At 40.9% G+C, this 14625-nt stretch overlaps 1 long non-coding RNA gene across 1 annotated transcript; it reads right to left on the bottom strand.

Moving 5' to 3' along the window:
* Positions 1-617: 617 nt before the first annotated feature.
* LOC135476108 (uncharacterized) lies at positions 618-4608 on the bottom strand. Its single transcript, XR_010445094.1, has 3 exons — positions 4532-4608; positions 1450-1541; positions 618-960 (listed from the first exon to the last, which is right to left on the bottom strand). It is a non-coding gene; the product is annotated as an uncharacterized LOC135476108 (long non-coding RNA).
* Positions 4609-14625: the final 10017 nt, after the last annotated feature.

Raw genomic sequence — 14625 nt, 5'->3', positions numbered from 1 at the left:
TGTTTTATTGTAAAGATGATACAGTTCCTGATATAGTAGGTATAAAACAACGGTGATGGTGACGCTGTGTTGTGTTTCGACTGATAAGCTTTACAATATATGCTGGATCTCAAAATGTAATAAAATTTTTAAGAACGATGAACTTGGTATGAAATAAACCGAAATAGCAAATCACATCATGTCACTGTAGATATAATTTATTAGAGAAAACGGTAGGAAACGGTAACCGTTATCACCCGTTATACAGACTATTTGAATCACGTCATTTAATACTTCTTTGCCATTGTATGCGTTGTATACTTCCGGAATGTCTGCTCAGCCTATTCAACGTAGAACTACACTGGTAGATAATATATAAAATACACCGTCGTGACAAATGGCTACAAATATACATTTTTTAAAGTTCAGGTTACTTTCAAATCTAGGATAGGAGAGTGCTCTATTTTTCACCCATGAGTCTGTACTGTCATCATTATATTCACGTGTTACGATTTCCACAGTAGGGGAGACAACTCCAACAAATTCAACAAAGTGTACACATGCCGAGGAACAGATCCTTCAGAACGCTTTATGGTACTGTCCTGTTTAAGATTGTCATGTAACCGATGTAACCGCCGGAAGTAGTCCATATATGAATTTTTGTCTCCTGACGTCACAGACAGATCAGCGTTGTCAAACAGACACAGCCAGTCTTCGGAATAAATATTTCCCATGATCAAGGATCAGTTTTTCAAAGACAAGCCTTCACTGAAAAAGGACCGTTTTCGCACGCAATATTAAGACACTGCCGCGTGAATGTTTGACAGCCAATCACAGATTGCTATTTTACATCTCTTCATCCGGTGTGGTTTTTTCTTATAATGACGGTCTTGTAGATCACGTGACTTCCGCCCTGACCGAGAGGACAGTTTTCCGCCACCAGAATTTGAAAACCGTTTAGTTGCAAGTTAATACCTGAACCTGAGAGGAAAGGAAAAATAAATCACATACATCAGATCTATGGGAAAGTATACGATAATATGGGGGAAAAAACGTGAAATGTTGTTTTACATCGGAAATGGCATTTAACTTTTCTATCAGTTACATATTTGTGCTTAAAACTAATGTTTTATTATTATTATAGTAAACGGCGCATAGTTCTACTCGTTCAACCCGTTCTGGCTACTTCCATGATATCTAACATTGCTAGTAAAGTTAAATATAACACACTTCAAATCTTTGACTTTTCAAATCTTTAACTTTTCAAATCTTTAACTTTTCAAAACTCTTTTTGAACCTTTAACCATTACTCTAAAAGCTTGAAATATTAAACATTCTGAGCCTTGAATAGGCCAGCTAATTGTAACTGAAAAGAAACAAATCATTATTAGGGATATTTATAAGAGTAACCCAAGCAAGGCTGCAAATAGAGGCCATAGAAATGTATGTGGTTTCTTTGTGTTAACTTACCAGATCAATAAAGCCTCTGAAGTAGTTTGACTCTCTGCCCCCATAGCCAATGCTTAGAGCGCAGTGGCGCCGTGCCACCGTGTTAGGGTCGGCTGAAACAAATATTGAGAAAGATAATCATAAAAGGCACATTTACATGTGTGGTCGTAACATAAAATTGTCATCGGGATTTAAACTTAGGTCATCAACTAAGGATAGATCGCAATAAATACGATCGTGACAACGACCAACAAAATTTCGTTACGTCGTATCGTAATTCGTATCGTTGGTATTTGTACGCCTAGGCGACAAGTGGCAGACATTCCACAATGACCTGGTATAGCTCTTTTCAGCCTTACTTTAAAGGATGCTTTTCAATGATCGATCGAACAATGTGAGCAAGGGACACAACTCTGACGAGTAATTCGCAATTATTGTCAAGTATGCAGGGCAGGGTTTCATTCTATTAAATGGAGTTTGGGGTTTAACGTCGTAGTCAACAATTTTTCAGTCATATGACGACGAAGGAATCATTAGGGTGCTTGTACGTGTAATGTGCCTCCTTGTTGCAGGACGGATTTCCACCACTCTTTTATCTAGTGCTGCTTCACTGAGACGACTTACCGAAGGCAAGTAAACCGCCCCGCCCGAGCCATTATACTGATACGGGTCAACCAGTCGTTGCACTATCCCCTTCACGCTGAACGCCAAGCGAGGAAGTTACAACTTCCTCTTTTAAAGTCTTAGGTGTGACTCGATCAAGGATTGATCCTGGATCTACCGAAGAGGACGCTCTACCAACTGTGCTATCTGGGCCGGTCTATTAAATGGAGGTTAAACAATTAGTTCAGCTACACCTTAACTATCATGCTATAATACGATATTATAACAGACACTTGAACAGTTTCACAAAAGACAAGAAAGGCTTCGCTTTGCTTTACCTAACGTCACGTGCACCTGGTTACCATTGTAGCAACCCCTAAAACTGACCGCCATGGTTCCGGAAGGCGCAACGTTACGTGGACATTGTTATCATGGCAACCAGTACTGTGGGCAGTTCGTCGTCAAGGTAACCATAGATGTACGTCACATTACGTGAACATTACTATCGTGGCAACCAGTATTGTGGGCAGTTCGTCGCCATGGTAGCCATAGATGTACGTCACATTACATGGACATTATTATCGTGGCAACCCGTATTGTGGGCAGTTCGTCGTCAAGGTTACCATAGATGTACGTCACATTACATGGACATTACTATCGTGGCAACCAGTACTGTGGGCAGTTCGTCGCCATGGTAGCCATAGATGTACGTCACATTACGTGGACATTATTATCGTGGCAACCCGTATTGTGGGCAGTTCGTCGTCAAGGTAACCATAGATGTACGTCACATTACGTGGACATTACTATCGTGGCAACCAGTACTGTGGGCAGTTCGTCGCCATGGTAGCCATAGATGTACGTCACATTACATGGACATTATTATCGTGGCAACCCGTATTGTGAGCAGTTCGTCGCCATGGTAGTCATAGATGTACGTCACATTACGTGGACATTATTATCGTGGCAACCCGTATTGTGGGCAGTTCGTCGCCATGGTAGCCATAGATGTACGTCACATTACGTGGACATTACTATCGTGGCAACCAGTACTGTGGGCAGTTCGTCGTCAAGGTAACCATAGATGGACGTCACGTTAGGTGGATGTGACTATCGTGGCAACCAGTATTTTACCGCCATAATAGATATACGTGCACGTAGCGTTACATTCACGTGACTAACATGTCAGTCAGTAGTGAGGGTATTTTACCACCATAGTAAATATACGTGCACGCAACGTTACCTTCACGTGGCTGACATGATAGTCAGTTATGAGGGTATTTTACCGCCATAGTGGATACACATGTACGCAACGGTACCTTCACGTGACTAACATGACAGTCAGTAGTGAGGGTGTTTTACCGTCATAGTAGATATAGGTGCACGTCACGTTACTTTCACATGCCTATGTTCGTTAGTTGCGATGGTATTTTATCGCCCTAGTAGATATGGTTGCTGCAAGGCCTTCCCACATACGACCACAGAATGAGGCAGCATGAGGTTGAATAAAACACAGCCACTGCATTGTTGAGAAACTAATGAGCCATTGTGCCGCGATAGCACGATAACCACTCGGTCTGAGTGGAAATATATATACACATTTTAATGAGTTATCGTTCCGAGTGTGTGTGCTCAAGTGTGACGTAACGTGACGCACATGATGACCTTTGAATTTTTACCCTGTCTAAAGCTAACCGGATTCTTGTCGGTATACCCACATCGCTCTTCATTAAAAGATATTCCACGCGACATAACTAACATGACAGTCAGTTGTGAGGGTATTTACCGCAATAGAAGATATACGAGCACGTAACGTTACCTTTTCGTCACTAACATGACAGGCAGTAGTGTGGGTATTTTACCGCCATAGTAGGTACCCATGCACGTAACTTTACCTTCACATGACTAACATGACAGTCAGTAGTGAGGGTATTTTACCGCCATAGTAGATACACATGCACGTAATATTACCTTCACGTGACTAACCTGATAGTCAGTTGTGAGGGTATTTTACCGCAATAATAGATACATGTGCACGTAACGTTTCCTTCACGTGACTAACATGATAGTCAATTGGGAGGGTATTTAATCGCCACAGTTGATATAGGTACACGTAGCGTAACTTTCACATAACAAACATGTCAGTCATTAGTGAGGGTATTTTACCACAATAATAGATATACGTGCACGTAACGTTACCTTCACGTGACTAACATGACAGTCAGTAGTGAGGATATTTTACCGTCATTATAGATATACGTGCACGTAACGTTACCTTCACGTGGCTAACACGTTAGTCAGTAGTGAGGATATTTTACCGCCATAGTAGATATACGTGCATGTAACGTTACCTTCACGCGACTAACACGATAGTCACTTGTGAGGGTATTTTACCGCCATAGTAGATATACGTGCACGTAACGTTACCTTCACGTGGCTAACATGCCAGTCAGTAGTGAGGGTATTTTGTTGTGTATGTAATAACTAGAAATATGTGTACCTGGTACAATCTGCTCGTCTCTGGCTTCCGTCTGGTCAGGTCTTGTAACTACGAGTGACAGGGTGGATCCGTCATACATCAAAACAGCCAGGTTATAGCCCATTGTCTGAAGGAAATGATGTAAACAAACCTGATATTTTTGATTGATTGATTTATTTGTTTATTTTAACAATGCTGATTCATACAACCTCAGGAGAGTTCATGGGTAAAGTAAGCCGAAATGTCCAAATGAAAGCCATCGCCGTTCGTCAGGTACATAATACTTTTCCCCATCCCCGACTTACAGCCGCGTCAAAACTAACGAGGACTGGATTCGAACATTGTATCTCATTCAGTGATTCAAGACAAGTAATTCAGGAAAAATAAGCAATGTAGTCCGTAAAAGTTTTCGCATATACCAAGTTGCAGAAAAATTTTAACTGTAGGACGCGATGTATTGGCAAGCTCACATTTTCCTTAAGGCAAGTTTCCATCTATAAACAGCCCGAAACGGTCCGTAAAACGGTGGCAAATTTGAACTCAATGAAAACTGCTCAACAAATTGCATTGACAACCCCTCAGTTTATTAGTACAGATTATAACGGCCACATCTACTGTACCTAACAGATATACCTGTTTGTCAATTTTTTTTTATAAATATCAATTATCAAAAACTGTAGGACTGAATTGTAACATCAAGAACGTGGCTTCTGTAAAAAGTAACAAACCTCCTGCTTGATGATATCAAATCATATCACACTTCAAAGGAAATCATCTTGCACGTATACTGTCTGTTTAATCTTAGCGTGAACTTATCTGAAGAGTTGAACAGTGACGAGATCCCGGATAACACGGGTCACCGAGTATATCATTTTGAAACACAAAGGTTACTTGCACCTTTTGGAGAATTACTGAGATTTCCGAGACTAAGTAAACAATAGTGTTAGATGTGGGTTAAGGCAATAGTCACGGGGTGTGGTCAAGGGAGTTTCTTAAGCAGAAATTGACCGTTTATAGAAATGTGGTACGGACAACGCTACTTCGCTGCTTTCGTAGTCAAAATGAAGGTATTTTTAATGGACGTTGTAGTATTATAATGAATAGTTTCGCACCGCGCAATTTGTTTTCCGACTTGTAGAATCAAGCTCAGTCGAAACGTGAGAAATCTCAATCAGTTTTAATAGAAAGGTGCCAGCGGGAAGAGAAAAGGAGTTTGTCTTATTTTCATGTGATCAGTCGCATTTGATACGATACGTCTAAAAGGAGCTATAGATCCTTTCAGAAGTGTAAAAAACACCATTGTGTCAAACAGAATTTGATCCCTCTGCATAATCAAAGTACTGCACAATGACTGGGAATGACGTCACTAAAACGATGGCGTCAATGGAATGATTGGCCGCTTCAACAGAGACTGATCCCTTCGAAATTTTGTTTAATCATCCTCGTTTGTTGAAAAGCATTTATGCATAATCTAATCCAGTTAAGGTTTTCCCAAATACCCTTTTTGTAGCTTATGAGATTTGTATGAAACACATGTGGTGGTTGCACGCACCCAGAGAGACTGAAAGAATGAATAATATGCAATAGTCTGCACTAATACATGTATTTAACACCTTCCATAAATGTCCTATTTATGATTATTAGAGAACGAGACGGATTTACGAAGTTTTGTGGAAGGCGAACTAAATCTCACGCTGATTTACAAAGCAAATAACTGATTAATGAATATGACTCCTGCATTCGTTATCCGTGGGTTTCTTGGTAACATAAAGCGTTAGACAACGACAGTGGGATTATATATACACACAATCTTACTTCCACTGAAGACGTCTTGTCTAGGTCATGTGCATAGGAAATTCGTCAGTGCCACAGACTAATATCGATGTTGTTTTTAACTCCGTTAAGTGAACGATCTATGTTAATACAAAGCATGTCAGAGCTTCGACCGACCGACCGACCGACTACCAGAACTAATTACAGAACTGCTTACCCCAGCAAAGATAATAACAGCAGCAATAGTAATACAGACAAATGTCCATATCAGGTAACCAATAAATAAATAAATAAGTAAAATACGTTAAATAAATAAATAAATAAATAAATAAATATGAGTTATACAAACAGTTCAACTCACGCCAAATGGTGCAGAGACCGTGACAGTTTCGCCGCCGTTTAAAACAATTTGCCCCTGTAAAATATTCGAGTTCATCACAGATAGCTTGATAGAGGGATTGTCTTCCCCCTGGCAGCCCGAATTGGCCAGCAGCACGGCATTCGTCTGCTGGATGTTCTGGGTGGCGAAAATAACGTAGAAGACAAACGAGTCTCCCCACTCCATGTTAGCATAGCGAGGAACGATGAGAAGTGATCCTTGTTCGGGCAATCCACGGAACATCCCTGTATCAGCTCTAACACCCACGTTGACGTTCTTAACGAAGTGGCCAAACTCTGCATCCTGGGCTTTATTGTCGGAGAACATAAGTGCCATGCTAGGGACGCAGGCTGAAAACATTGAAGAGATAATAAATATGACCTGTATTTTCGCCTGTGACTACGTTATTCACTGCTGTATGACTTACGAGTCCCGTTGACCTCAGAAAGCTATTTAGAAGTTTGTTTGGAAGGCACCATGATATCCAACTGAGATAAATGAACCCAAAACTTCAGCCAAACAGATGAAGTACTGAAACATTTAACGTGGACCCTAACACACAAAACAGAAACGTTCTGTAAGTTACGCTGATTAATACACACACAGGAAATCAACCAGTATAACATATCAGCGGGACAAAAAATGTGAGACCAGAATTTTAAAACAAAATTATAAAAGAAGCATATATTCTACACACCGATCAGGCCACGGTTCCTTTTATTTATCATTATGGTACTTTACGCCATGGTCAAGAATGTTTAACTTATACGAAGATGGCCAATATTATGGAGGAAACCGGGAAACCCTCGACCATCCGCAGGTTGCTGCAAGACCTTCCCAAGTACGATAAAGGCATGAGCTTGAATAAAACACAACCACTGCACTGTTAAGAAACTAATGAGCCATTGTGCCGCGATGGCACGATAACCCCCCGGTCTGAGTGGAAGTATATATACACACATTTTAATGAGTTGTATTTCCGAGTGTGTGCCGTCACATGTGACGTCACGTGTGACGTAACATTACCGATATGATAACCTTTGGATCCTACCTTGTCTGAAGGTAACCGGAATCTTGTCGGTACACCCACATCGCTCTTCATTAAAAGACGTTCCCTTTGGGCAGTTACGCATAACCATGTTGGAATTATTAAAATAAGGCACACTTTCATAGTAAAATCTGTTGTCCATTTGAAATCTTGTTAGTCGGCATGCTAAAAAAATGAAATCAAGAAACAATATTAAGTATATGTCATCGTGCACTGATATCATCACAGTTTCCATCAACATAATTATGAATAATAATTATAATAATGATAACAATTCTAATTAAAATATATACTATTATTAATTATCGTTAGTTTACATCAGCGATCTTATCTGTTCAGTAGCCCCCTAGAATTTTTTTTGTCGATATCATGCACTAAGACATCACACAAAATAAAAACAAAAGAAAACAACAGCAAACAAAACAACAAGGAAACGTTGCACCTGTTGTTAGTTGTTAGTTCACAAAGCTAGCCAGTAGTATTGATGTTTAATCATATCCCCAATCAAGGCGGTTACAAACCACGGACCTTTGTCAATCATAACGGAAGAATCTTCGCCAGAATCCCCATTTCCTGCCCGACACTAGGATTGACCTGTCAGGTCACTTGCCAGGTTTTCAGGTGACTGTTTAATAAATCTAAATTGCATTTAACACCATTGTATTTTTTACATAACTTTGTCTTTGCGTTGGTGATAGGGGGCCCGCAATTAGCTACTATTTAATCATTTACATGAACCTGTAATTAGAATAAAACTTTATGAAATATTGATATGAGTATACACGAGAAATGCATATTTAACAATAAGCCTTTCAACCCGGCCTCCTAATGGCGGACGAAACATTTCGAGGCCTTAAACGTTTGCATTGCTTTCATGTTATTACTAGTTAAATATGACGACAACTCAGCATTCTGATCAATTCTAGATCAGTTACAATCTACTAGAAGGCTATTAATGCCATTAATTTGTTCTAAGGAATTCTGTTTCAATCCTGCTGTTAAGGGCTTACAAGTTTCTGCTATTTATGTATTTACAGTTAGAATAAAACCCTGACTGAGGTTAATTGACACAAGACCGCATTTCGCCGGTTATGAGTGACCATTTGCCAACTGTCACACTATCGCCGCTGCTCTGATTTTATTCTCTACGATATAGTTTGTTATAATGGTGCGCAATGTGGATCGAAAAACAGGCATTTTAATCTCTCCCCCCCCTACCCCGACGACTCTGACGAGCTTCTTAATAGGTGTGAATAAAATGTTGTATATTCCATTCTGCCCTGGGGTTCTGGTCCGGTGCATATCCCTGTATATATTACATGGTCCTAGTCACAACACAACTCAGGTCACACTAACCTACTGATCTAATCACAGACCTGACATCCGGTGTCAGGAGATAACGGGCCGACATGAGATCATGTTTCTCAGATACATGCCGATATGTTACTGTTTGTTAATAATATGCCGTTATTTATTTTTACCTAATTCTGCTTAATTCGTGATGACAGGGGGTGTGTAATTGGCTACTATTGAAGGTCTTACACAAACTCTTAGAATGACACTCTAACTTATGCATTCAGAATATGAATCTCAGGTGCGCTTTGATTGCACCTGTTCATATATCCATCGTGGCGATCTATTTCAACACGATAAATATACAGCCTCTATCCCTGGTTTAAACCGAATCGAGCACCATTATGAAGCAGAGTACCACAGATTCTGGACACTCTGCCCATGTTTACTTACAAGATAATTATACTCATTTTATAGCTCAAGAAACAGTTCATGAATCTCCTCCAATCAGTAACAAACTATGTCAATCATCTAGACCGCCGGGCCAAGACTTTGTTTCGTTATTAACCAGTAAGACTTAATTGTTTAATATTCATCACCATTCACTGCATGCAGGTAGGTTTTTAAACCGAACTGTACAGTCTGTGTAGCCTTTTATAATCCTTACTCATATTCATATTTTTCACACCTAGAAAGTTTGCGGATAAAAAACTGAAAGGGCCTATCGTGTAGCACAGAATTCAATTAACAGATAAAACTGAATGAAAGCTCAGTTAACACCTTGAGGGTCTAAGCGTTTCTGCGGAAAGAAAAATCGCCATGCCCGAGGCATTATGGGATAAGATCATGCACTTCGACATGCTTTTATTCTTCAGTGAGCCGAACCACCTTGGCTCGAACTTGTACATCGTCTGTCCCAGGTCAGCAAAGTGGCCAGAAGAATATACACACAGGGCTAATATCATTTAAGTGTCGTCTTGTCAGCTATTTGAGGCCTTACGCATTTACACTGTCTCATGAGATTGTTTGTTAAATGTTCTGACAACACAGCATCGTGAGTAGTCTTGGATGGGGGACACACTACATTGTCTGTAAGTTACTATACTATTTAAGCATTTACAAGTACATAAAGAATAAAAACCTTATAGTTAGGTTAAACTGACAAGACGCCAAATTTTGCAAATTTCGTGTAACCATATAACAACTATCACAATGTTGTAGCTGCCCTCGTTTTCCTCTCCATGCTATAGTCTTCTGTTTCACACAAAAGAAGTACAGGGGTTCAATTCATCTCGCCATCCGTGATCTCAATATTTTCACCTCACGACCTGACCGTTTTGATATGTGTAGATAATTAAAAATATAAAAGCACAACTGAATATTTGAAGGTTACTCTTGTCAATTTACCTCAGTTAGGGTTCTAACTCTTCCTATAAGTGCATAGAAGTAACAAATTTACACGTCACCTAGCACCATGGCTTAGGCAGAATTAGGTAAAAAATGACGTTCACTGCAATTTATCACTGAACTAAAATTGCTCAAAATTATGTGTTGTCATCAAATTTAAAATACAAAAACATTAAAAGGTTGTTTTCATGATATTAAAGATCAGGCGATATGCTAATCAGTGTGACCTGAACGACCAGATTCTAGGAAAACTTCCTCATGCAATGCGCTGAACGTTTTCTTCAACACAAACCTCTACTGCAGCGACAATCTCATCACTAATAACAGTCTGGCTTAATCTTGGCAACATACTGGGGCCTGGCGGTTAATTATTATAGATGCCGTAGCTGGGCGATTAGTATGCAGTCGGCATATTAAGATTACCGCCATGGATGAACACAAGAAGTACATGAAAGAAAAACTAGATCCATCTACCATTCACTCACCCTAAGGAAAGGTTACTGACGTCTGCGCCTGACGCTTTGCCTACACTGAGCCAGTATAGGTACAGGCTGGTTTGATATGGGGATCAAGTGGAAGCTGGTTTGATATGGGGATCAAGTGGAAGCTGGTTTGATATGGGGATCAAGTGGAAGCCGGTTTGATATTGGGATTAAGTGGAGGCTGGTTTGATATGAGGATAAAGTGGAGGATGGTTTGATATGGGGATTAAATGGAGGTTAGTTTGAAATGGGGGTTAAGTGGAGGCTGGTCTGAAATGGGGGTTAAGTGGAGGCCAGTTTGAAATGGGGTTAAGTGGAGGCTGGTTTGAAGTGAAGTTTAAATGGAGGTTAGTTTGAAATGAAGGTTAAGTAGAGGCTGGTTTGAAGTGAAGTTTAAATGGATGTTAGTTTGAAATGAAGGTTAAGTAGATGCTGGTTTGAAGTGGAGTTTAAATGAAGGCTGGATTGAAATGAGGTAAGTGGAGGCTGTTTTGAAATGGGGGTAAGTGGAGACTGATTTGAAATTGGTGTAAGTTGAGGCTGGTTTGAAATAGGGGTAAGTGGAGAATGATTTGAAATGGGTGTAAGTGGAGGCTGGTTTAAAATGAGGGTAAGTGGGGGCTCCTGACATTCATATCCGCTTATTAAAAGCTTCATTTGGTATGGTAGTTACACGGAAGTAACTCCTGGCGACTTGTACAAGGTCCTTGCCACGATAGTTACGTGTCGGTAATGCTCAGCGGGCACACAGCATATTACCGTTCGCATATTTCAGGATTCAAATAGAGAGAGAAAAGGAATATTAAAAGTGTGCGGCAGGGATATGACCTTGATCATATAGGTCTAGCCAGCATGATTTATCATCTGTGACAGGTGACTAGGGAATAAGGATCGCAATCGTTGGGGATATGGGTGGGGGGTGGGAATGGGGAGGGGGGGTGGTGAGGCGACACATTACAGGATCTGCGATGGCGGCGCGGGGAATCATGATCGTTGACTTGTTCAAAAAATTTAATAAACATGAGAAAGATTTTCTGGGTTTGTACCAAGCACCAGGACGACATGTATTTCTTAACCTGGATGTACATGACGAGAAAAAGTAAACATGTCATATGAAATATGATCAGTAGATCAGTGTTAGTGATAAGATAACAGCCCAAATAAGAAGCCAGATGTTTTATGAGTATAATATACACGTGAAAACAGAAAAATGGGGGTCCAGATTTTTAAAATGACGATGAAGAATCTGTCTGACAAATATGTAAACTTATTAAACTATATTTCTAAAACTATAGCACAAACATCCTAATGCAGGAAAGGAACAAAAGCACCATTCCCTTATTCCATTGGATTCGTGCCGAAGAATATTTAACTGATGTGACATATTTGGGAAGTTTGTAAAACACCAAGAGAGGTATATGTATGATTTACCTACACGCATGATCGATGGTTAGTAGCAGAGCTTCTAGTATCCAAGTTCACACCATGTGAAAACCGTGGACTCAGGGTGTGCTTATAACCCCATTCAAGGGAACACCCAAGAGTGAGACCGCCTCAAACGGCCATATACACAATTATGGTGACAAAACTGCCTGCCTGGCCGATCTTTCCATGTGCTTCGCGGATAAAAGACATAAGTTTTGCTGAAGAACGGCAAATCCGTCTGCTGAAAAGCGACACACGCTTCGCTAAAACGGCATACGGTTTGTTGAAAAGCTGCATGCGTCTTTTAAAAAAAAAAACATTGTGCTAATCGGTTCAGGCGTTCTGACTTTCGAGCTATTGCCTATTCGGAAAGGCCTGTCAGCAACCTGCGGATCACCGGTCCATCCGGTTTCTTCGCACCATAAGGCTGCATTACAGCCGTCGTACAAGTGAAACTTTCCTGAGTGTTGAGTAAAACACCAATCAAATAAACGAATAAATAAATATTAACCGAAGCTGACTTACGGTATGGCACCAAGGCTGGTCCGTCCGTGCATACGTCGTTCACACATTCCCTGGAGATGTCCAGTACACATGTTTTGCTGACGGGATCATACCTATCACCTATCTGACAACACAACATTTCATCTGTGGTCAATCCATTGCACTTAAAGTAGCTCCTACAATGGTTCTCAGCCTCGTAAAAATCCATTCCAGCCAAACAAGGATCTGCAGACAAACAATAACAGAATTAAAGACGTACAACATAGAAAATAAAATCAGAACAGCGACGACAGTGTGACAGACGTACAGCATACAGAGTAAAACCACAACCGCAACAAGAGTGTGATACCAGGACAGCGTCGACAATGAGATAGACGTACAGCATACAGAGTAAATCCAGAGCAGCGACAACAGCGTGATAGACGTACAGCATAGAGAGTAAATACAAGAACGGCGACGACAGTGTGATAGGAGCACAGCATAGAGAGCAAAACCAGAACAGCGACGACAGTGTGATAGACGTACCGCATAGAGACTAAGACCAGAACAGCGACGACAGTGTGATAGAAGCACAGCATAGAGAGCAACACTAGAACAGCGACGACAGTGTGATAGACGTACCACATAGAGACTAAGGCCAGAATAGCGACGACAGTGTGATAGAAGCACAACATAGAGAGTAACACTAGAACAGCGATGACAGTGTAATAGACGCATAGCACAGAGAGTAAAACCAGAACAGCGACGACAGTACAGTCCTACAGCATAGAGATTAAAACCAGAATAGCGACGGCGGTGTAATAGACCCACAGCATAGAGAGTAAACCAGAACAGCTACGACAGTGTAATAGATGTAAAGCATAGAGAGTAAAACCAGAACAGCGACGACAATGTGACAGGCGTACAGCATAGAAAGTAAAACCAGAACAGCGACGACAGTGTGGTAGACGTAAAGTAGAGAGTAAAGCCAGAGCAGCGACGACAGTGTGATAGAAGCACAGCAGAGAGAGTAAAACCAGAACGGCGACGACAGTGAGATAGACGTACAGCATAGAGAGTAAAACCAGAACAGCGACGACAGTGTGATAGACGTACAGCATAACGGGTAACACCAGAACAGCGACGACAATGTGATAGACGCAGAGCATAGAGAGCAAAACCAGAACAGCGACGACAGTGTGATCGACGTACAGCATAGACAGTGAAACCAGAGCAGCAACGATAGTGTGATAGACGCACAGCATAGAGAGTAAAACCAGAACAGCAACGACAGTGAGATAGGCGTACAGCATAGAGAGGAAAACCAGAGCAGCGACGTTAGTGTGATAGGGAAACCAAAGCAGCGACGGCAGGGTGACAGACGTACCGCATACAGAGTAAAAGCAGAACAGCGTCGACAGTGTGATAGACGTACCGCATGGAGAGTAAATCCAGAACAGCGACGACAATGTGATGGACGTAAAGCATAGAGAGTAAAACCAGAACAAGCGACGACAGTGTGATAGACGTACAGCATAGAGATTAAAACCAGAACACAGTCGACAGTGTGATAGACGCACAGCATAGAGAGTAAAACCAGAACAGCAACGACAGTGTGATAACTGACAAATGGTAATTGGTGAAATACGGCCTATTGTCTTTTTATCTCAGACAGGATTGTAATCTGGCGCAAGATAAGCCAAGCATAGCTGATAACAAGCGTAAGACATTGGAGTATTCTTGCGTTGGTTTGTGTATAAATTGAATTATATGAAGCGCTCAAGAATGTTTCACTTCCATATGAAGTAGTCCCTTATATGGGTAG

The sequence above is a fragment of the Liolophura sinensis genome, chromosome 10, assembly GCF_032854445.1.
Source record: "Liolophura sinensis isolate JHLJ2023 chromosome 10, CUHK_Ljap_v2, whole genome shotgun sequence".
Lineage (NCBI taxonomy): Eukaryota > Metazoa > Mollusca > Polyplacophora > Chitonida > Chitonidae > Liolophura > Liolophura sinensis.
The sequence above is the reverse complement of the archived record's forward strand: the minus strand, read 5'-3'. Positions and strand labels throughout refer to the sequence as shown.